Source organism: Bufo gargarizans, chromosome 4 (genome assembly GCF_014858855.1).
Source record: "Bufo gargarizans isolate SCDJY-AF-19 chromosome 4, ASM1485885v1, whole genome shotgun sequence".
NCBI classification, from domain to species: Eukaryota; Metazoa; Chordata; class Amphibia; order Anura; family Bufonidae; genus Bufo; species Bufo gargarizans.
Window position 1 is genome coordinate 362,167,653 of NC_058083.1, and position 25,077 is coordinate 362,192,729.

The 25,077-nt window shown below is 46.0% G+C and overlaps 1 pseudogene; it reads right to left on the bottom strand.

Moving 5' to 3' along the window:
• Positions 1 to 25,077, bottom strand: part of LOC122935435 — a 178,709-nt pseudogene that overhangs the window by 113,386 nt on the left and 40,246 nt on the right.

Genomic DNA, 25,077 nt, shown 5'->3' on the forward strand with positions numbered 1-25,077 from the left:
TTTGTTTGACATGATCGATCCCTCACGAAGCCGTGCTGATATGGAGTTATTTGCTTATTTCCGTTAAGATGCTCTAACATAGCATCTCTCAGAAAACCTTCAAACAGTTTACCTACAACAGATGTTAAACTTACCGGCCTATAGTTTCCAGGCTCTGTTTTTGGACCCTTTTTGAATATTGGCACCACATTTGCCATGCGCCAATCCTGTGGGACATTCCCTGTCAACATAGAATCTGCAAATATCAGAAATAAGGGTCTGGCTATGACATTACTTAATTCCCTTAGGATACGGGGGTGTATGCCATCTGGTCCTGGAGATTTGTCTATTTTAATCTTTTTAAGTCGATATTGCACTGAATTTATTTCAACATTCGGCATGTCATCTGACAGTTTATTTTCCTCAGTGAATACATTGGAGAAAAAAATATTTAACAGCTTTGCTTTCTCCTCGTCGCTCTCTGCGACTCCCCCCTCATTACTCTTTAACGGGCCGACACCTTCAGATTTATACTTTTTAACATTTATATAATTGAAGAACATTTTAGGGTTAGTTTTACTCTCTTTGGCAATTAATCTCTCGGTCTCTAGTTTGGCCTCTTTTATTTGTTTTTTACATGTTCTATTTTTTTCCTTATAGTTTTTCAGTGCTTCCGTGCTACCTTCCTGTTTTAGTGTTTTATATGCTTTCTTTTTGTCATTTATTGCTTTCTTTACAGTTCTGTTTATCCACATTGGTTTCTTTTTGTTCCTTAACCTTTTATTCCCATACGGTATGTACCTCTCACAATGAGATTTTAGGATGCTTTTAAAGATATCCCATTTTGTGGCTGTATTTTTATTTGTGAGGACTTTATCCCATTTAGTTAGGCCTATGGCCTCTCTTAGTTAGCTAAATTTAGCTTTTTTGAAGTTTGGTATTTTTGTTCCTCCCTGTAGAAACGCTCTTTTGAATGATAATTGGAAGGTTATTACTTTGTGGTCACTATTTCCCAGGTGTCCCCCAACCTGCACGTCTATTATTCTGTCAGGCCTATTGGTTAATACTAAGTCCAGTATGGCAGTCCCTCTAGTCGGGTCCTGAACCAGTTGGGAGAGGTAATTGTCTTTGGTTATTGCCAAGAACCTGTTTCCTTTATGAGATATACAAGTTTCAGTTTCCCAGTCTATATCTGGGTAGTTGAAGTCCCCCATAATAACCACCTCATTATGATTTGCCGCCTCATCTATCACGTTTATTAGTAGATTTTCTGTGGACTATGGTATATTAGGTGGTTTATAGTAAAAACTCCTATTAGTAATTTATTATTGTTTTTAGCGCCATGTATCTCTACCCACAGTGACTCCACATGTTCATGTCCCTCACTTATATCTTCCTGGAGTGTGGGCTTTAGACAGGACTTTACATAAAGGCAGACCCCTCCCCCTCTCCGGTTTTGACGATCCTTTCTAAACAGGCTGTAACCCTGTACATTAACTGCCCAGTCATAGCTATCATCCAGCCATGTCTCAGTTATTCCCACTATGTCATAGTTCTCCTCACACATCACTAATTCCAGTTCACCAGTTTTATTAGTCAGGCTTCTGGCATTAGTATACATACATTTGAGAGGTTTATGTATATTTTTTACTCTACACCTTTCTTTCTGAACTGTTCTAGTCCCTCCTTACATTCCTCCCCCAGTCCCACGACCTTGCCCCCGGTCTCTATCTGCACTATCTTCCCATTCTATAACATAATTACCCTCCCCCCAGTCCCTAGTTTAAACACTCCTCCAACCTTCTAGCCATCTTCTTCCCCAACACAGCTGCCCCTTCCCCATTGAGGTGCAGCCCGTCTCTACGATAATTTTATTAATTTTTTTTCATTAAAGCGGACCTTTCACCAGGAAAAACATTATGAACTAAGTATCCTGACATATACAGCGGCGCCCAGGGATCTCACTGCACTTACTATTATCCCTGGGCGCCGCTCCATTCTCCAGTTATGTCCTCCGATATCTTCGCTCAATAAGTTATAGTAGGCGGAGACTGCCCTTGTTCTGCTGGGCGTCTCCTCCTCCTAGGCTGTAGCGCTGGCCAACTGCAGCGCACAGCTCACAGCCTGGGAGGTTTTTTTCTCCCAGGCTGTGAGCTGTGCGCTGCGATTATCCAGCGCTACAGCCTAGCAGGAGGAGACGCCCAGCAGAACAAGGGCAGTCTCCGCCTACTATAACTTACTGAGCAAAGATACCGGAGGACATAACGTGAGAACGGAGCGGCGCCCAGGAATAATAGTAAGTGCAGTGAGATCCCTGGGCGCCGCTGTATATGTCAGGATACTTAGTTCACAGTGTTTTTCCAGGTGAAAGGTCCTCTTTAACACATTGAGGGTTAACAGCCAAATAAAACTCAATTTTTATTACCCTGATTCTGCGGTTTACAGAAACACCCCACATGTGGTCGTAAACTGATGTAAGGGCGCACGGCAGGGCGCAGAAAAAAAGGAGCTCTGCATGTTTTTTAGAAGGCAGATTTTGCTGGACTGGTTTTTAGATGCCTTGTCCCATTTAAATGCGCCCTGATGCACCCCTACAGAAGAAACTCCCAAATAGTGACCCTATTTTGGAAACTAGGGGATAAGGTGCCAGATTTATTGGTACTATTTTGGGGTACATATGATTTTTAATTGCTCTATATTACATTTTTTTTTTTAAATGGCTGTTTTGGCACCGTTTTGTTATTTTTTATATTTTACAAAATGACAGGGTAGATCATGTGCTATTTTTATAGAGCAGGTTGTTACGGACGCAGTGATATCAAATATGTCTACTTTCTTTGTTTGTTTCAGTTTTAAATAATAAAGCATTTTTGAAAAATAAATTATGTTATTGTGTGTCCATTTTCTGAACGCCATTTTTTTTTCCGTCTTGTGCAGGGGCTAGTTTTTTGCAAAAAAAGTTAAGGTTTTTATTGGTACCATTTTTGGGTACATATGATTTTTTTGATCATTCATTATTACACTTTATGACCAAAATATTGGCTGTTTTGGAACAGTTTTTATTTATTTATTTTTACAGCATTCATCTGAGGGGTTAGGTCATGTGACAGTTTTATAGAGCAGATCGTTACGGACGTGGCGATACCCAATATGTCTACTTTAGTTTTACACAATAATCACATTTTTGAAACAACAAAAAAAGATGTTTTAGTGTCTCCATAGTCTGAGAGCCATAGCTTTTTCATTTTTTGGGTGATTGTCTTAATTAGGGTATCATTTCTTGAGGGATGAGGTGATGGTTTGATTGGTACTATTTTGGGGGGCATATGCCTTTTTGATTGCTTGGTGTTGCACTTTTTGTGATGTAAGGTGAAAAAAAATGGATTTTTGGCACTGTTTTTATGTAATTTTTTTTACGGTGTTCACCTGAGGGGTTAGGTCATGTAATAATTTTATCGAGCATGTTGTTACGGACGTGGCAATACCTAATATGTACACTTTTTTATTTCACTTTAACACAATAATAGCATATTTTAAATTATAAAATGATGTTTTAGTGTCTCCATTTTCTAAGAGCTATAGTTTTTTAATTTTTTTAGCAATTTTTTTATGTAGGGTCTCATTTTTTACGGGATGAGGTGACGGTTTTATTGGTACCATTTTGTGGGACATACGCATTTTTGATCGCTCAGTGTTGCACTTTTTGTGGTGTAAGGTGACAAATTGGCTTGATTTGACAGTTTTTATTTTTATTTTTTATGGTGTTTATCGAACGGGGTCGATCATGTGATATATTTATAAAGACAGTCGTTACGGACGCAGTGATACCTAATATGTGTATTTTTTTTTTCATTTTTATTTATTTATTTTTACTTTTATTATTTTCACTTTTTTTTTTTTTTATCAATTCCCACTTGGATCTTGAAGATCCAGTGGGGCTGATGGCTGTACTATACTTTGCAATGCTTTTGTGTGAAAGTATCCTTACCCTGATTCTGCAGTTTACAGAAACTCCCCCCATATGTGGTCATAAACTGCAGGCACACTGCAGGGCTCAGAAGGGAAGGAGCGCCATATGGTTTTTGAAGGGCAGATTTAGCTGCAATGTTTTTTTGGGGCCATGATGCATTTGAAGAGACCGAGTGGTATCCCCACAGTGAAAACCCCTTTTAAGTGACCCCATTTTTTAAACTACACCCCACAAAGAATTTTTCAAGGGGTGTAGTGAGCACTTTGAACCAACAGGCATTTCATAGAATTTAGAAACACCTGGCTGTCATTTCAGACCCAAAATTTTCATTTTCACAAGGAGCAACAGAAGAAAATCACCCTCAATTTGTTACCCATTTTCTCCTTAATATGGAAACACACCATAAGTGGTTGTAAAATTGCTGTATGGGCACATATTTTGCGGAAATTGTTTTTGGGTGATATGTCGTATTTGAAGAGAACCTGAGGTGCCCCTACAGTGGAAAACCCTTATAAGTAATCCCATTTTGGAAACTACACTCCCTAAGGAATTTTTCAAGCAGTAGACATCATTTTGACCGCACAGGTTTTTACAGACCAAGAGTGCATGATGCCTTATCTGGCCCTCCTTTCATGAAATGAAGAAAACGAGCTTCATACTCACACAGGAGACTTAGCTGCATAACAAAGAAATGCACACGGTACTACAATTATGCACTAAATAAAGCTTTACATAAATATGTGTCTTACCTTCTTTTTAGCTTTTTACCAATAACAGGAAGTGGCTTGAGTGCTAATTGCTTCCTTAGATTCTCCACATTTCCCTGATCTGCGGCTCCATGAACAGCAGACTGCCAGGTGCCTTCATGAATACGAGCACCCTATATAACACACCAAGAATGACAACATATACGTGGTGGGGTGAATCATGGAGCCCTAGCCTTCCTTTGCTAAACCATGGGCCCAACTGATGGAACTTCACTTTAGAATAGTTATCTATATAATATAGGCACACACGAAAACTGATATGCAGCACAGCCACGCAATTTTATTGCACAATTAGGCAGTGATTGGCTGCCGTAGCACAGCTAGTTAAATGGGTTATCCCACAAAATGGATCACTATGCACGGAATAGGTGATTTAAAGGCCAAATCAGCATATTTAGTTATATATATGACATTAAAGGTCTTATAAAGTCTATTAAAAGCATCTAAGTATCCCCCCTGTCCACCTTATAAATACCGAAAACTAAAGTTTTATAACCTGCTTGTCTCGTCACCAATCTGCCCAAGGGGCGGCGTTTAATCTCAAATGTGCCCAGCCAGCCGCTCCCAACTGCCGTTCTGAAGCCCCGCCCAGCTCATCAATATTCACTTCGCTGGGCGGCGGCTACAACTCTCCCCAGTCAAGATCCTGCGCATGGCCAATTGAATCTTCTGGGCATCGTCCTCGTCTAATCTTCTGCGCTTGCGCCCGGCCGGGGTTACATCGCGCCTGCGTACAGACCCAGCCTGCGTCTTCGAGGCCGCTGCAGCCTCTGCTTCATGCGCATGCGCCGGGCACTGTTCAGAGCAGAGCTTCAGAGTGCTGCTCACTTACATCTCGCAGGATCTTGACTGGGGAAGAGTTGTAGCCGCCGCCAAGCGAAGTGAATATTGATGAGCTGGGCGGGGCTTCAGAACAGCAGTTGGGAGCGGCTGGCTGGGTGCAATTTGAGATTAAACGCCGCCCCTTGGGCAGATTGGTGACGAGACAAGCAGGTTATAAAACTTTAGTTGTTGGTATTTATAAGGTGGACAGGGGGGATACTTAGATGCTTTTAATAGACTTTATAAGACCTGCAATGTCATATATATAACTAAAAAAGCTGATTTGGCCTGTCAGTGTCCCTTTAATATGAAGTATTGCAATATACATGCAATAAAGATAGTAAGCATGTACATTACATTTTCCTCTCTGCTAGTGCCCTCTGCTGTTTCTCCTGCATTCACTGGTGGACTAGACATGCTCAGTAGCTTCCCTGCTCCTTTTCTACTCGGTGCTGGTGTAGGATTCTCATAGTGAAGCGGCCCAGACACCTTTCATTTACTCAGCCCTGCTTCTAAATTCATAGAAGAATGCTGCTATATCTATTTCTAGACAGTGGAAGAGAAAACTGAGGGAGGGCACTGCATAGCATAGTGCTAATTATTAGTGGAATCACTGAAGTTGTGTGTAGGGAATATGGAGGTCATTAGACACAAGCCTCTACAGAACTTTGGCGTATCCATCGCCAGTTCTAAATATAAGACAGCTTCCTTGCTGGCTTAAATTTAGACCATTTTCTACACCTAAAACAGGCGTAGAAAATTATGAATAATACGGACCTGCCGGCCTATCCCTTTCCTGCCACACACCCTTTTATTAGACCTGGCGTAAGCAGGGAAAAGTGCAGATTACAGTGCAAATAACCTTTGTGCCGCAATCTGCGCCAGAAATACGCCTAATATTGGCATATATCTGATAGTAAATGACCCCCTATGTTCTATGCAGGGGAAGGAGACAGGAGCAGGGGGTAACAAGAGCTGAATGCACTGCACTCTTGGGAGATGCAGGTGCTTGACTGTCACATGTGAAGCGCTGCTGCCCACCCACAGAAAGTAAAGAAATAAACAGCTGCAGAAAAGTGGGTAAGCGTGAAAATTACACTAGCAGCATTTCTTGCATTGATATACTTAAAATAATGGCATGCATAATTTTTGGTCAATTTGTGGGATAACCCCTTTAAAGGTCATGGACACCTTCGGGACAATTTTTTTATGAATCAATTTTACTCGCTTTTGGCTGAAAAGAATTTTTTGGTCATTTTAGCAGTTCTTGAGATACTTGCGGTTAAAAATCAGTCTAATTACAGACTGTCCCTCTCGAGTTCTGACATCTGACATGTGAAGCCTAATCTCTGATCTCCTGACCTCAAAAAACCTAATTTAAGCCAAATCATATCAGTTTGATAAGAGTTTAGCTATGATAATCACATTCGCTGCCAATTTTACAACTTTTACAGGGTATCATAAAACCATCACTTACAAAGTACGTTGGGGGTTATTTACAAAACTTGTATGCCAGTTTTCTGTTGTACAAAGTCTAAATTTTTTGCACAATCATTTTACAACTTATCACGTTTCTAGATGCTCTCTGCTCTTTAAAACAAAAAAGGGGGTGCCTAACAAAGTGGCACATTTACAAAAACATAGCAGAAATCTGATGCAAACTATAACTAAATCTATGGGAGCCCTTAGCTGAAGTAGATTTCAGTTTCTGGTGCAATTTTATTAAGATGCCTACACATCTTAATAAATTTACCACCTCTTAGGAACTAGGGTATGAGCCCCATTAGCTGCAACAGGTTTGCTCTCAGGACGGCACACTATACTACTACTCTACCAACAATGGAAAAAATGATCTGGAATTAATGATTAGAAAATATACCTCCCTCTGGGAATCTGTCAAGGAGTGGACCGTCTGCAATAGTTTTGATGCAGGGTCAAATGTTCGGTTGACTGGGAATGCCAATTTCTACTGATTTCCCCGTTTTACTTTTACTGTTTGTTGCACAAGGGCCCATATTTACCAATGTGAGGGCTCTTAGAGTCGGGTGTAAATGTGGCACAATTTGGACCTCTAGGTTTAGAGAAATTATTTGCGGCTAGCCCAGACAGAGTACTCGAAAAGGTGTGTGTATTTGGGGGAAAGGGGCATGAGCAATTCTGGTATTAAATTCTGTCTGAAACTAAACAAACCTAGAAATAGTTGGTATAAAGTTATACACAAGCGTCTATCCCTGCACCAAATTTCTCATCCAGCCAGAGCCACTGTAATAAGTTTGTTGCATGTCTAGACGGCCTGTGTATGTTTACGCCATCTATAGGATTATAAAGAAAACAATTAAACTAACCTCTGGTCCAGACTTGAAAGCCATAATACTTTCTACAGCTGTCAGGGTTCCTGAGAATTAGAAAAAAAATCCTTATATTTCTTTGCAATCATCCACATTCCACTGACCATGAAAGCAATGTACACGGTAAAATAAAATCTACAGATCGCCTGAAAAAAATTAGCTCTCAAATAGCTCCATAGTTGGAAATAGAAAAAGTTATGGGAGTCAGCATATGGCAATGCACAGGGAACACCGTAAAAATGAAACCCATAAAACTATGGTGCAATTGCGTATCTTGTCAAATTTCACCCCAATTTTTTTCCAGCTTCCCATTACGTTGTACGCAATATTAAATGGTAACATTAAAGAAAGTACAACTTGTCCCGCTAAAAACAAGCCCTCGCCATGCCTTTGGGAAGGTAGGGAGTGAAAAACAATAGATCACTATGTTCTCAAATTTCAACATTTAACCGGACAAAACCTCCCCTCCAATTCCACTATTTATCTATGAAGGTCTTCCATTTACTCCATAATCAACTAATGAATATGAATTTTGTTTACTTTCATATAGCTTGCTTTCTCAATGGATCTATGTAAATTCAAGGTACTTATCCACTAATATACAGTAGGTACTTCAGTTCTCATCCATCTTCTGGCCACCAATAGGCGGGCCAGAAAGAAGTATTTATATAGCATACATTATCTTTTGTTAGATTGTAAGGAATTTCGCCCAAAGTACAGATAGAAATCAACAAAGGTAGCTTAAAGCAAATAATATCACCAATTAATTCAATAAGATACTGCCAAAAGGGTTGTATTTTGGGACATCGCCACCACATGTGGATTATATCCGCTTTTGGGTTTTCACATCTTGGGCATAGGTTTAACGTACCGGGTGAAAATCTTTGTGTCACGGTCACTCCCGTGACAGGGGTCAGAAGATCTAAGAGACTGGCTGCACGTGATGTGATCTCACAGCCTATTTGGTTTCACTTGTTTCTGTGTTGTTGCTGGTGATGACCACACCGCTTATCTCAGGTGTAACTTAAGTGGTCATTCCAACATCTCTATTTAGTCCGGTCTCACCCGTCACGCTATGCGGTTGATAGCTCCTTTCTGGTTTTGGAAGTGCTGGTGTTTGGTTCTCCACTGAGTTTCTGCTCATCCGCATACTTCAGAGTTCAGTGTCTTTTCCTATTTTCTAGTTTGTTGCATTCCCCTATCTTTTGGTATTAGGCCTGAGGAAGTCTCCTGTTCCTTTAGCTGGAAAGGAACAGGTAATCTTTTGTCCTGACACTATTTCCAGGGCACTTTAGGGTCAGATAGGGCTCTAGGTTCCGGCGTATGAACATTCCTACCACCGAGGTCTGTTCATACTGATAGTAGTCAGGGCTCGGTCTAGGGATTCACTAGGTGGTGACCTTCCTAGTTTCCAGGCCTAGTACCATTTCCCTTCCCTCCTGTGTTCAGTGTGGAGTTTACTACCCACACCGTGCCATGACACTTTGAATCCAACTAGGGGTTGCATATAAACAATATAAAAGCATAAATTGCGTAACTCTGTATGAAGGATTACGCAAATAATTACTCGCTTTCCAAAGACTCCTCCACTTTTCCTCCGATAGGGAGCCTATATCCCTTTCCCATGCATTCTTAGGCCTCATGGGTGAGGACCCATTCACTTCAATGCACACTCCGTGTGCTGTCCGCATCCTTTGCTCCATTCCATGGCCCCACAAAAAAAATATAGCATATCCTACTCTTGTCCGTTTTGCGGTCAAGAATAGGCATTCTACAATGGGCCACCCGTTCTGTTCCGCAAATTACTTTTACATCTCTCCCCATTATTTCTAACTACTCTTAATTTTTTATATAAAGTTGAAACCAGTCTGTAATTGCCCCGCCACCCTAAAATTAAATTCATCAATTCATGCGAGTGTAACACCATAGGTTTCTTTTTCTTAATTCCCTTGAAAATTGCAGGTACCGCATTTTTCGCCCTATAAAGTGAGTGAAAATTATAATTCATCTTATAGGACGAATACATGGGGGGCGCGGTTGAATGGCTGGCGCTTTGCATGTTGCTGATACATCACAGGTTGTACTGCATAAGGACATCAGCCTGGGATGTACCGGACATTGATTGTGGCATGTACAATGTAGTGTCGAATTTGACACCTTCCCCCATATCACTAAAATGGTGTTATCTTTTCCCAATAACTTTACTTAACATACACGTAATTCCTCCTAAACCCGTAGCTTCCATCCACTTATTGAATAGAGATAAATAAGCTAACCCTATCCTTATACACTACTCTCAGCTTTGCATGGTATAGGAGGGAATAAGTTATCTCCCCCTGGCAGAGTCTTCGTTTAACCTCAGTAAATGTCTCTCTCTCTTTTTGAGTAGAGGCCGAGTAGTCCAGGTATTTTGAGACTTTTGATCCATAAATTTCTACTGATCCTGAAGATCTTATTTTACGCATGACAATCTCTTTTATCCTTAAACTGGTAATTTTTGCTATTATTGTAAGCTATTAAAATTACCCGTTAGGTTCCTCATTGGTATCCTAAGTGCCCTCTCCATTATGAACAATTTAGACAAGTTTTCCCCACCCACCACCTCAGTAATCCAATTTTGGATATATTGTGTACAATTTCACCTTCCATTTTTTCAGGAATTCCTATAAATCTTATATTTGATCTCCTATCCCTGTCTTCCAGGTCTCTATTTTTTTTACCAAATTTTTCATTCTCTACTTTCAAGCTCTTGAAATCTTTTACCATTCCAAGAGCTTGATGTTCTAACTCACTAATCCTTTGTTCTACCAAATGTACGCTCTCACAGACTTTCTTACAATCATCTCTGATTAGATTTTAATTCCCCTATTTGCTTCGTTATCATCTTCACCACACTGTTTGACTTATTCACCGCTGACATAATGTCTGCCAATGTGGGGAATTGTGACGTGTCTGTTGGAGATGGCAATGTCGCCCCCACTTCTGCATCCTCATTGCTCACAACCATATTTTTTGTTTGGATGTTAGATTTAATATGTCCCTTATTCCCCACAGTTGACGAAGCCTGGAGGAACCTGTCCAGTCCACCCTCCCAATCTCCTTTTAATCTGCGTGTGTCTTGTCTAGGGGAGTTATACCCTCCGTCTCTGCTTCCCCACCTTTTCTTTGTCATCTTTTTTCTTAACCATTGTTACCTTCCTTTCCTTTTACTCTTTACCCTCCCCTTCACCTTTCTTCCTTTCCCTTTTCTTACTTTGTTCCTATATTTTAAGAGTTTTGCTCTTAATCAGTGAAGTAGACTATAGTGTCACCCCAGGATTTGTCACCGACAAAACAGAGAGTCTCACTTAACACTCGCCGGACCATGAAGAAGAGACTGAATTAGGGCACAACACCTCCCCTCTGCTATCCCAGTAGTGTGGCTGTCACATTATACTAATCAATGCAAGGTTCTTCTGTTCTGTGGGCATCTTTATCTGCGCCAATCAAGAGAACAACAGGGTTGTCATTCTCCACATATTATTACAATGAGAATTAACTTGCAGGTAAAATTCCCCTTATAGCAGCAGTAAACGGACAGTGGGTTACTTATCTATTTATGCTGACTACTGAGATAAAGAAAAAAAGTCCAAAGTCCTAAAAAAGCTATAAATATTGAGTCCCTGTAAATTTATGAAACCACAATGTAACACATTATTAATACCTTGTATGCTGTTTCTGGTGAATAAAACCCCTAGATCAGCAGGAATGGAGTCAAATCCACTGCTTCCAACAACATACACCCCATTGTCTGCTGCCTGCCTGTCATACTTCATGTACATTGACTCAAGAAACTGTGGAGAAGACAGAAAAGGATAATTAAACAGGAAAATCAGACTACAATACAATACTTCTACAAGCAAAATGCCACGGTCAGAATAATGCTGTGTTGATACTGCACTTGCCATGTACATCGCACATATAGGTTGAGAAATACACCTGACCCGACACTGAGCAGCTTTTACTGCTTTCCAACAGTCAAATTAATTTCCTGCAGCCACCAATAGGGGGAGCTCACTGGAAAGATTCATACGGCTCTTATTAGATTCTCTACTAACTGCACAAACTCATATGTGCAGAGCTCCCCCTAGTGGTGCAGGCATCCATAATATAATAGGATACAGGGCTCACCGGGGGAGATTAAAGGGGTTCTCCGGAAATTAATAAAATGAAAATACTTAAAAGTTATTATCAATACACTAATTACAAAAAGTTAGGGATATTTGGCTTTCAGGTGAAATTTATCAAAAACATAAAAAGTTCATGCTAGACTCGAGGTACTTCCTTTGTCTATTCTAATGTCCTATAGAGTTCTGCAGCTCTTACGAGGAATCATAATTACCCCTAATTATACCAGACCTCTAACGTGGTTTGAAATGCTAATATCCCAACAATGACAACCTAGGAAGGTTATATCACTTGTATATACACATATGATTAAGGCCTCCTGCATTCCGTTGCCTTATTGCGGACCGCATTTTGCAGATCCGCAATACACGGGTGCCATTCCGTGGGCATTCCGCATCACAGATGCGAACCCATTCACTTCAATGGGTCCGCAAATCCAGAGATGCGTAATGGTGCGGAACGGATGCATGGAACGTACACCCCAGGAAGCACTACGGAGTGCTTCTGTGGGGTTTCGTCCTGTACCTCCGTTCCGCAAAAAAGATAGAACATGTCCTATCTTTTTGTGGAACGGGCGGATCACGGACCCATTAAAGTGAATGGTCCGCAATCCGCTGTGGCTGCCCCACGGTTGGTGTTCGTGCACTTGCGGGCCGCAGCATGGCCGCGGGGCGTACACGTTCGTGTGCAGGAGGCTTAACTCTCCCACTAACTCCGCAGATGGTCTTTCCTTTCTTAAAGCATGGGAAACTGATTTAAATGTGACCTTCACACCATCTCAAATCCCCCAAGATATTATCCAGATCTGTTACTGTATTGTATACAGGTTGTTATTCTGATGTAACTTGAAAACCAATAAAAAAAAAAAAGAGTTTAAAAAGAAGAAAAAAAAGTTCACGCTACAGTGATATTATATCACCCCCACAAAAAATGTCAATGGCTCAATAAGTATTAAATAACTTATCATGTGGCCTTGGCCATCAATTACAGCTTGACAATGATGTATCATGCTGTTCACAAGTCGACTTATTGTCTGCTGAGGCATCCCACTGTTCTTGAAGGGAGGTCCTCAGGTCATTGAGGTTCTGGGGTACAGAGTTACAAACCTCTACACGGCGACTCAGCTGATCCCATAGGTTTTCAATGGGATTCAGGTCTGGAGAAAGTGCAGGCCCCTCTATTTGAGGTAGCCCAGTCTCCAGCAGCCGTTCCCTAATGATGCGACCTCGATGAGCTGGTGCATGAAATTAGCCCTGTGTTGTTCATGCAGAGGCACAATTACTGGATTAATGATCAAGTAGTATGGGCTTGTCACTGTACCATTCACAAAGTGTAGGACAGTTCTGTATTGACTAGACACACCTGCCCGCACTGTAACACGACCCTCAACAAAGGCTAATGCAAAGCTCTCTCCGTGATGTCTCCAACATCGTTAGCAGTTATCATTTCTGCTCAGCGTGAATTGACTTTCATCGGTGAACAGCATTAAGGTCCACTGTTCCTTCGTCCAGAGTAGATGCTCCCTGGCCCATGCAAGATAATGACGTCTCTGCCTGGTGGTGTGGTTAGGTACCCTGGCAGGTTGCCTAGCACACAGACCATGCAGATGTAAACTGTTTTGCATGGTCTGACGTGACACTTGGGTGCCTCTTACCTGCCTTAACGCTGGGTGCAGACCTGAGCGTTCGGGATGTTGCACTCTGTATGCGCGATTGCAAACGCCGGTACAGAGACAAGCGAACGCCCATTGTCGCGCGTTCCTGGAAGTCTATGTACGGGAACGCGCGACAAGACGCCCCAAAGAAGCTCATGTACTTCTTGGGGCGTCGGGCGTTTTACAGTGCGATCGTACGCGCTGTAAAATGCTCAGATGAGAACCATTCCCATAGGGAATCATTGGTTCTTGCCTGTTCAGCGTTTTACAGCGCGTAGGAACGCGCTGTGAAACGCTCAGGTCTGAACCTAGCCTAAATGTGTAGGGCTGCAGCTATCGACTATTTTTGTAATCCAACAATTAATCGGGTACTCTAATAACAAAAAACTATTTAAAAAGAACGTTTTCCTTTACAAAACTTCATCAGCCCCCTGTGCCATCAGCTACCCCCATGCCATCAGGCTCCCCCCAGTGACATCAAGCTTCCCCCAGTGCCATCAGGCTACCCCCAAGTGTCATCAACTGCCCCCTCAGTGCCATCAGCTGCCCCCTCAATGCCATCAACTGTCCCCCAGGTTGTCCCCCCCCCCCCCTCAAGTGCCACCATCTCCCCCTCCTAGCACTCCAGAAATCTTCCATCCTCTTCTTCTTCCCACTCTGCACTGGGACCTGCCGTCACACAGCGTCAGGTCATAGTGTGCACGTCAAATTCTATTGCAGCGCGGTGCGGACCAGGGAGAGTGAGTAACAGCAAGCGCTTCACTCACACTCCGTGGTCACATGATACAAACGAATCCTCGATTAAAAAAATTCGCATCTGGGATTTTTTTGTGTCACATTACTCGATTCAATCGAGTAATTGTTTCAGCCCTAGTCTGGAGTTGTATGGCATTCATCATCCGGTTCCGCAGGGCATTGTTCACAATGAAGCAGTCATCAGTGTGGGATGTGGCCAAAGGACATCCACTTCTGTGCCTTTCTGAGACTCTTCCAGTTTCTCTGCATCTCTGTTGCAACCTGCTGATGACACTCTGTGACTCTCAAAGCTCAGTGGCCAATTCCGTCTGACAATATCCTGCTTGAAGCCTCGCAATGACGAGGTACTGTTGACTGTTAGGTGTCGTCTTGGTTTAATGATGTCAAAATGTGAACAGCATGATGAGGAGGACTGTTTTAATACCAAATTCTAATTGAACTAGGAAATGTATTGGTTACCATGGCAGCCAGGACGCTACTGAAGTCCTGGCTGCCATGGTATGTTAGTGAGCAGCATTATACTCACATGCGCCGTGGCCGCCGGGCACTCCTTCTCATAGGTCTGTGCGGCGCAGTACAGACAGAAGAAGGAGTGCCCGGCGGCCACGGCGCACGTGAGTATAATGCTGCTCACTAACATACCCTGGCAGCCAGGACTTCAGTAGCGTCCTGGCTGCCATGGTAACCGATCAGAGCCCCAGCATTACACTGCTAGGACTCCGATCGGAACTGCCCACTGCTACCAATGATGGGGGGGGGGACCCTGTAGCCACTGCCACCAATGATTAATACTAAGGGGGGGGGGGTTGAGTTACCAGAGGGGGATGATAAGAGGGAGAGGCTGGGGGGCACATGAGAGGCTGGGGGGGCTGATCAGAGGCTGGGGGGCACATGAGAGGCTGGGGGCACATGAGAGGCTGGGGGGCTGATCAGAGGCTGGGGGCTGATCAGAGGCTGGGGGGTTGGGGAATCGGAACTGCCCACTGCCACCAATGATGGGGGGGAGGGGGACCCTGTGGCCACTGCCACCAATGATTAATACTAAGGGGGCGGGGGGTTGAGTTACCAGAGGGGGCTGATAAGAGGGAGAGGCTGGGGGGCACATGAGAGGCCGGGGGGGCTGATCAGAGGCCGGGGGGGGCTGATCAGAGGCCGGGGGGGGGCTGATCAGAGGCCGGGGGCTGTTTTTTGGACTAATATCACATTTAATAACTAATAACACATTTATTTTGTGACCACTGACCAGTGGTCACAAAATAAATGTGTTATTTTTTTAATTGTTATAATTGGTATCAGTAATTGGTATTGGTGAGTACTTAAATAAAAGTATCGGTACTCGTACTCGGTCTAAAAGAAATGGTATCGGGACATCCCTACTATAAAGTTTAAACCACTCGTTCTGGTACAGAATTAACCCTGTAATGTTTTTGTTGTTACTAGAAGTCAATTGACTAGTTACAGATACCCAAAATGGTGAAAAATGACATAAATAACGTCTCCTTGTGGCTGCCTGGCTGTCCCCATACAGTATAACGTCTCCTTGTGGCCCCCATACAGTATAACGTCTCCTTGTGGCTGTCCCCATACAGTATAACGTCTCCTTGTGGCTGTCTGGCTGTCCCCATACAGTATAACGTCTCCTTGTGGCTGCCCCCATACAGTGTAACGTCTCCTTGTGGCTGCCCCCATACAGTGTAACGTCTCCTTGTGGCTGCCCCCATACAGTGTAACGTCTCCTTGTGGCTGCCCCCATACAGTGTAACGTCTCCCTGTGGCTGCCCCCATACAGTGTAACGTCTCCCTGTGGCTGCCCCCATACAGTGTAACGTCTCCTTGTGGCTGCCCCCATACAGTGTAACGTCTCCTTGTGGCTGCCCCCATACAGTGTAACGTCTCCTTGTGGCTGCCCCCATACAGTGTAATGTCTCCTTGTGGCCCCAAGTGTTTTTTTCTTCTAAATGGGCATTTATCGCGATATATATCGTTATCGCGATAAATTTCTTAATATCATTGTGGTCAGGGCGACGGCCCTTGAATGAACCACTCAGGGCTTACCGAGGGCTGGTTAATGCCGGGAGCCCGGAGCGAGGGTAGGCCTAAAAGGGGGCCTACCCCAATGGACCTACTGATAAAAGGGAAGGGAGGGAGGGGTACCTGGCTGCACGTCCCGACTGTTCCTCCCACTGAGGCTTATGAAGGCAAAGGGGGCGCGGCCTCAGCCCCTCCCACAAATACAGGCTGCCCGGCAGCCTTAACCACTTGTGGTCAGGGCGACGGCCCTTGAATGAACCACTCAGGGCTTACCGAGGGCTGGTTAATGCCGGGAGCCCGGAGCGAGGGTAGGCCTAAAAGGGGCCAAAAAGGAGACATAACATACTGTCAAATACTTTATTGTAGCTTTACAGGGCTAGAGAACAGAACGCCTCCCGAATCTCGGATTGGGGATTAGGTACATATCTGGAGAAACAAGACGACCTCCACCGCCCCATACTTCTGATGACATGCGGAGGAACTTTGAGCCTAGAAGCGGCTGAGGCCGCCCCAATACGAAAGGAATGTCCCGATATGGACTTGGGGTCCTGACCCAACCCTGCAACCAAGGCGCGGACATGGGACATGAACTGAGAGGTGGACAATGGACCCCCCTTAAAGGGAAGTAAAGGACTATCTGGCGCTGCCGCCTGCAGCCCTGACGACAATAATTGCAGCGCCTTGACCGGGCACCAGACGTTGTGCGAGGGGTAACCTGACCAGAGTAGGAGGTCCTGTCTGGGCGGTCTTGGTGGCCAGGATGCTCAGTATGAAATGGTCGTGATGCCAGGTCAAGTGCTGTTTCTGAAGATGCCGGCTGTTCCGGCTGGTAGAGGTGAATTCCCCCGGCCGGAGGAATCCGTAAAACCCCAGGTACAGGGCAGCTTTGATGATGGTGCTAACCAAGGGCCCAAAAGGATTACCATCCAGCGCCAAGGACAACTGCCTAAACAAGTCGCCGGACAGGGGTTGACGGACCACTGGCCTACTTGCACCGGCTTTCTCGATGCCCCTGAGCGTGGCCTTGATGGCCTGTGATGTGAAAAAAGATACCCGGGCAGGGTTGTCCAAGGTGAACTGATGTTGCACCCCTGCCAAGTAAAGGCGGATGGTATTGTGCGCGAGGCTGAGGTTAGTATGACAATGTGCAATAAACGCCATCATGAATGATACGTCATCCACGTTGCCTTGAGGATGATTCTTGGCAAAAACCTTGTAGAGGTTCCAGCCTGTACGATAATTCCTGACTGTGTTCTCAGAAAGGCTCTGGTGCAATAGATCTTTGGCTGTCCTGATCAAAGACGTTAAACCCATACCAGGTCGCTGTAGGCTGGAATGTCCGCCCCAGTTGCGTCTGCTTGTGGCATAACCTGAAAAAAGACATTGGCGTTAAAACGGGAAAGTGCATCTGCAGCCGTATTCATGGAACCCTGAATGTGGGAGCATTCAAAGCAAAAGTTGTGCGTCATGGACAGCCACACCAACTTGCGCATGAGGGCCATGATCTTTGGGGATCTAGCTCTGCCCACCCGGATGATGTCAACCAGGTCCTGACTATCAGTAATAAACAACACCCTAGAATCTGACCAGTCGTGGCCCCATACATGGGCCGCTGCCACCAAAGGATATAACTCCAACAGGGGGGATGACCGAAGAGCCTCCCTGTCCCCTGAGATCTGAGAAGGCCAGGCACCGGCCAGCCAATGGTTGCCAAATATAGCTGCAAAGCCCTTGGATGCAGCTGCGTCTGAATAAATCGTGGGGGAGGACGAATCCCGGGGGGGAATGAACAACCGTATCCCATTCCATGAAGACATGAATGAACTCCACATGGACAGGTCCGCCATGGCCTGTTGGTCCAGCCGAATGACGCTGTCTTGTTCTGGGGCTGATGGTAGGAGCAGCAAGAGCCGGGAAATAAAGGTACGTCCCTGGGGCATAACTCTCATGGCAAAGTTCAGCCGGCCCAGCAACGATTGGAGATTCGTCTTGGTCAGGAAGCCGGCCTTGGACGCCTCCAGGATGGCCAATCGTATCTGCTGCAACTTCTCCTCGGGGAGCCTTGCTTCAAACTTCTCTGAGTCCAGGATGACCCCCAGGAAGGTGATCAACTTCGAAGGACCTACCGTCTTCCCTGCTGCGACCGGAACCTGGAGGGCCGCAAATAACTCCAGTAGGGAGGACAAGCTGGAGGGCTGCCGGGCAGGATGTTCCACCAGCAGGAAGTCGTCCAGGTAATGGATGCACATGGGCGCCTGCCCATGTCTGACCAGGATCCAGTGCAGGGCCTGGGCCAGACGGTCAAACAGCCATGGGCTGCTTTTTGAGCCAAACGTTAGGCGATTGGCAAAGTAGTACCTGCCTTCCCACTTAATGCCGTAGTACTGCCATAGCTGTGGATGGATCGGGAGCAGCTTGAAGGCGTCCGCAATATCTGTTTTGGATAACCAGGCCCCCCTGCCTGCCCTAAGAATCAATAGAATGGCCTCATCGATAGAGGAGTACTTCATACTGAACTCTTCCGATGGTATCAGGGAATTAATACTGGGTATGTGCGACGAATGAGGAGCCGAGAGATCATAGATCAGTCTTCTTTTATTCGAGTCCTTCTTTACCACCACTCCAATAGGGTTAACCCTCCATACTTCCCAGGGAATAGAATCAAAAGGACCGATTAGGAACCCTTTCTCCAGCTCCAAGGCAATCGCTGCTTGCACCGCCTCTGGATCCTGTCTGGTAGAGAGGAGATTTTCGCACTCCCAATTGGCATGTGGAAGGGCCACCAACCCCGTATGGAACCCTTCTGACAGACCGGTAAGTAGATGTACCACAAACCGTTGATCCTCATGCCCTTCTAGGAGTGCTCCCAGGAGGTCCACGTTGATGTCGGTCAGTCATGCCAGTTTAGATGATTTTTTAGGACAGGCTGACCTCGGATGTGCACGAAAGCAGACTGTGCACACGTGGAGGGCCCTGCACCCACTGAACATGCAATGGCCGAAGTTAAAATTATTGCATAACTGGCTTTTGCCTAGAAACACAATTGGCCTGCCAAACTTGTCCATGAGGGCCGGACCCCTGGGGACCCCTGATGGACCCGGAATGGCTCTATCAGGAAGGGAGGCTGCCTCGTTGGGGCACCACTCCGTAGCGTGAAAAATAGACTGGCATGAACCACAAGTGGGGGCTCGGAGCCCTGCAAAATGCCTGCAGAACAGCTCCATGTCTAGCACAGCCCAATTGGTCAAAAACTGAAACTGTGCTAGGGAGGCTGCAGCTTTCGCTGCGAAGGACCGATGGTAATCATAGAACGCCGAGCCCCCATACTTGTGGCCCAAATCGGTGACCTGATATAGATAGGCGTCCAGCTCCTCCCTCCTATTGGGCTGAGCCGAGCAAATGACGTCCCTAAATAAACTGAAAGCGAGTACAAACTCGGGAATGGACAGTTTGCGATTCAGTCGGGCATCTTTGGACTTCATCACCACTGACACCTCCCCGCAATCGATGGTTTTGTGCTCGCTAGCATCATGGGACGCTATAAGGATAGATGCCAGGTTGACCTCTTTGCCTGCCAGTATATCCCTCCTGATATTCTCCGCCACAAAATGAGCTGGGACAATGGCCGGTGGAGTAGATGACATACCTGGGGAACCTGCTAATGGCCCTGACACCGCCGCCACGGGCGACACTGCCTGCGAAGGGGCGGAGGCCCTGGACTCCAGCTCCATGACTCGGTGCTGGATGTCCGCTACCGAGGCAGCCAAACTCCCCATAGTGTCATTCAGCTGTGCCAATGATGCCTGGACGGAAGGCACTGGCAACTGCCCGCTGGAAGGACCTGGGCTAGATACCAGCAGCCTATACAGTTCGGCTTTTCTGGCTGAGGCAGGGTGACTGATGCCCCTTCTATGCAACTCGGCCACCAATTTTGGAATTGTCCAGCTTCTCAGGGATCCATGACCAGCCAGACCGGAAACCACGGACCCGGAGATGGACGAGGCATCGTCGATGTCTGAGGCCTGGGACATGTTGACCACGCTGCAATACTCTAAGCCCTGGATAACACCTGGGGACAAAACCTTTGTTACTTGTGCAGATGTCAGGTGTGTCTTGGACATCCCGATGGCCCCTCCCGCCGTTGGCCTGTACCCGAATGACCGCCCCTAGACTATGGCTGGCCTGACGAACCTGTATTGATACTCACCTGGCTTATGGTTTTTGATGAAAAATGATACTGATACCGTACCGGAGGCCCGTACCACCGACCGAGGTGGAGGCCTTGTATATGAAACCGAAGGCACCGATACCCCTATGTGCTGCCATATAAAACAAGAACAAATATGAATAACCAAATGTACCGGGAAAAAACACCCACCTGGATGTGACCGGCCGTACCCCTGCCCCCCAAGGGTACATGAAAAACATGGCCTACATGTACTAGGCAACAACGATGGGGACAGAAGAGCCAACACACAGGATGACGTGCTCCCCCGGGCGTGCTGCTGGGTCATGCATGCCGCTATGGGCGGACGTGTGGCAAGATCGGTGCACCAGGCCCCCTGGACGTACGAGGACAGGACACCATGCCACCGGGGCGGCTGACTTGACATTGCCTGAACGCTTCAGACAGACGTGCAACAATAGACGAGTAAGACAAACCTGGACGTACCAGGTAGGACCACGTGCCACCGGGGTGGTGGACATGCTTGCCTGAACGTTTCGAGCAGACGTGCAACAAGAGATGACACTGACAACCTGGACGTTCCAGGCAGGACCCCCCGCCACCGGTGTGGCAGACACATTTGGCCTGAACGTTTCAAGCAGACGTACAACAGGAGCCGACACTGGTAACCTGGACGTTCCAGGCAGGACCACCTGACACCGGAGTGTCCGACGTAATGCTTGAACGCTTCAAGCGGACGTACCACATGAGCTGACAAGACACCCTGGGGACCCAGGCCGGACACCATGCCACGAAGTGGCGGACATTACATTGCCTGAACGCTTCAAGCAGACGTACCACAATGACGGACATGACAAAACCTGGAGTACCAGGCCGGACCACCCGCCACTGGAGCGGCGGACGCACCAAAGCCTGAACGCTTCAAGCAGACGTACAAATGAACAAGGCACCCACCTGGGGTACCAGGCAGGAATACATGCCACCGGCGTGGCGGACACCACAAAGCCTGAACGCTTCAAGCAACGAACCACAATAGACAGGGACAACCTGGACGTTCCGGCAGAATCCCGTGTCACCGGGGTGGATGACAGAGTGGTGCCTGAACGTTTCAAGCAGACGAGCAACAAGGAAGAGAGACGGGTATGACAACGTGCCATGGTGTGGCGGACACCATATAAGACGAGAAAAAAAGCCCGCGGCCCAACCCGTGATGCATACCATACCCGTATTAAAAATAGGACGTACCACCCACCTACTGTAAGTAAGAAATCCTTGCATGGAAAAGGAGCGTCCGATAAACGGCCAGAAGAAACACACTGCAATATGACAACAAGGTAAATGTATAATTTTTTTTTTTTTTTTTTTTTTAAAACCAAGGTACTGCGGCTCCCTAGGAGCAGGAGTACCCTATAGGCACAACATGGCAGGCAACATGTGCAGAACTGAGAGAACAGCGCCCCCACCAGCTTAGCTGTGGGAAGGCAGTGGAACCTTGGGTGCGACTGTCTATGCGCGTACGGCCAACCTCCGGCCTAATGGTGACCCCTGCTGATTTTTACAGGTGAGTAGCAGCCATGGCCAGTACCTATAATACAACATCTTGTGGAGCACAGGGGGAGCAGGGCCGGCAGATGACAGCCGCCCAGAACAGCCAAGGTATGCCACGCCCACACTGGCTGACATGCGCCTCTGCTGGAGAGCCACCAACCCCCCGGCCGGCGGCGGGGTTGAGAAAACAGGGAGACCGTAACCAGGGGGCGGGGCCGCCGGCGTACCTAGCAACCGGCACCCGCGGCCGCCCCCGGAACCCCCGCCTATCGAGCACAGTCTGCGCAGCCCGGCGTGACACCGGAGGTGAGCGGAGCCTCGGGCCCAACCCCCGGCGTGTGTGCCCGTCCTCGTGTGCCGTAGCCCTGCCCCACCGTGAGCCGCCCCCCGCACTGTTACCGGAACCGGACCAGACGCCTGGTGTCGGACACATGCTTACCTGGGCGACTGAACGAGGTGAAGCCGAACGCCATACTTACCCGGAACGCGGCTTAGTTGAGGGGGGACGTGCAGGAACCAGACGTGACCGGAAGCTCCAGGTACCTGGCTGCACGTCCCGACTGTTCCTCCCACTGAGGCTTATGAAGGCAAAGGGGGCGCGGCCTCAGCCCCTCCCACAAATACAGGCTGCCCGGCAGCCTTAACCACTTATCGTGGGAATATTTTTGATATTGTCCAACCCTAGTTGGAGATGTGCATTCAAAAGTTTAGAGACGGTCACATTAGGTTCACCTGCAAAGGTTAGAGTGCATTTTAGGTTCTTCCTGAAATTTCACCCACAAGCCAAATATCCCTAACTTTTTGTGAGTAGTGTATATTCCCAAATACCTTTCATTAGTTATAATGGCTTGTTTTGCCCAGGGAGCAATAATCAGGGGGGGAAAAATGGCTGTCGTCCTATTAGTACACACAAAACCTGTCCTAATCACACAGGAGGACAAGTTACTTCAGAAAACTGAGCTAAAGATCTGCCTTATCCTCCACTCTGCCTATCAGGGATTATGATATTGAATACAGTTTAATATGATCTTCAGCTGAATCTTTGTAGGAATGGAGTTCATGAAGAGACATGAAGTACGGAGAGGAGGATGGGGATATGGATAATGAGAAGCAGTACTTGTATGCAGTCTCCATTACCACAGCCCCACATTACCACAGTCTGTCCTATCCATCTTCTCTGTACTTCACGTCTCCTCATGAAACCATTCCTACAGAGATTCAGCTGTAGATCTTATTAAACTGTATTCAGGGTCACAATCCCTGACAAGTAGGAGAGGAGGATGAGGCAGGTCTTTAGCTCAATGTTCTGAAGTAATTTATCCTGAGGTGTGATTAGGACAGGTTTTTTGTGTACTTATTGGACGGCAGCCATTTTATTTCCTCTGATGATTGCTCCCCAGACAAAACAAGCAATTATAACTAAAAAAAGGTATTTGGGAATAAATGTATAATAAAATAATATTTTTGTATTTTCATTTTCTTAATCAGTGCATTTATGACAGCTTTATAACATAAATACATTAAAAATGTAATGTCTGGGATGAACACCATACCATATGCAGTATAATGGTGTCTTAACACACACGAGTTTTTGGAATGAAGGCCTAGGAGTCGACAACTCCAATGGCAACCTGTGGCTAAGTAAAAAAAAATTCCTGTCTGTTTTCGGTCCCCATCAGTTTGGTGACAGAATGAGAAAGTCTAGCCTGATATGGACAGGGCTGAAAGCCTCATTTAATGTCAATACCTGGAAGCTGGAAGACCTGTGGTGGCTGTGGAATGCCTGACCCAACTGTGCTTGGATTTGAAGTTTATAGATGACGTAACCTAATGTATAGTTAGTGCTCAGGTGACAAGGTGATTTGATTTTTGCATTTCACGCACATGGGGTGGTGTAAACAGTACCTAATGAACTTGCATGCCACTGTCTTGTGTTGGATGGCAAATATAAGCTGTTTGGACTTTTAACCCCAAAAATGGAGTCTGTCAAAGGAGACATAAGCGGCTACATGGAGACATGTGTTGTGCCTTAGGAAAGTTGTGCGACATTCTGCAATGTGACAGTGGCAAAAAATCCATCCAAGGCCGAATTTTTTTTCCAGCAGTCGCATCACAGTAGCTGCATGTTGCATTGCAACACCATTGAAATACATTACATGAAATGTCACGTGCAACAAATGTTGCCGTGTAGCTGTACCTTTTTTTGTACTGCAACACATGTTGCCGTGTATCCCTAGTCTGAGATTCTCAACACTTTTCTAATGGCTATAAAAAAGGTGTGACTTAGCCGGATTTACTCTGGCTAGCTTAGATTTGGGTTTCTGGTGCACAGGGTGCTACAGATGAGCTAATTTATTAAGAAGCATGTGCCTCTAAATTAGGTGCATCTTATTCCAGCGCACAGGAGATCAAGACTGGTGTAGGAGAACGCAAGTCTTGATAATTGTCTCCTATTGTATCTGTTCTTTATACTTTCTCTCGTTTTATGATCCACTCGTGATTCTGGCTTCCAAAAACGGCATCAGGAAACCTGACCGGGTGGCTGTACCCTGAATGTTCAGTAGTTTGCTCCTGTGTAACCTGCCTCATTGTGACTTGTTGGCAACCTGTAATTGTTGTTTAGATGGCTGTGGGTGCATTTTACCATTGGAATTAAAGCCGCAAATGTAGTGTACGGGAGAGTAATACCCCGTCACTACAGAAGGGTCACTTGGGTGTTGTCGTTTCCCCTGTACTTATGGGGAGGTTGGTATAGAATATCTTGTCAATGTACTGCTATGTATTTTCCTGTTACTGTGAAATGTGCGTATGCAGGCCGGCTAGGGTGTCATTCCAGCTCTGAGTCACTA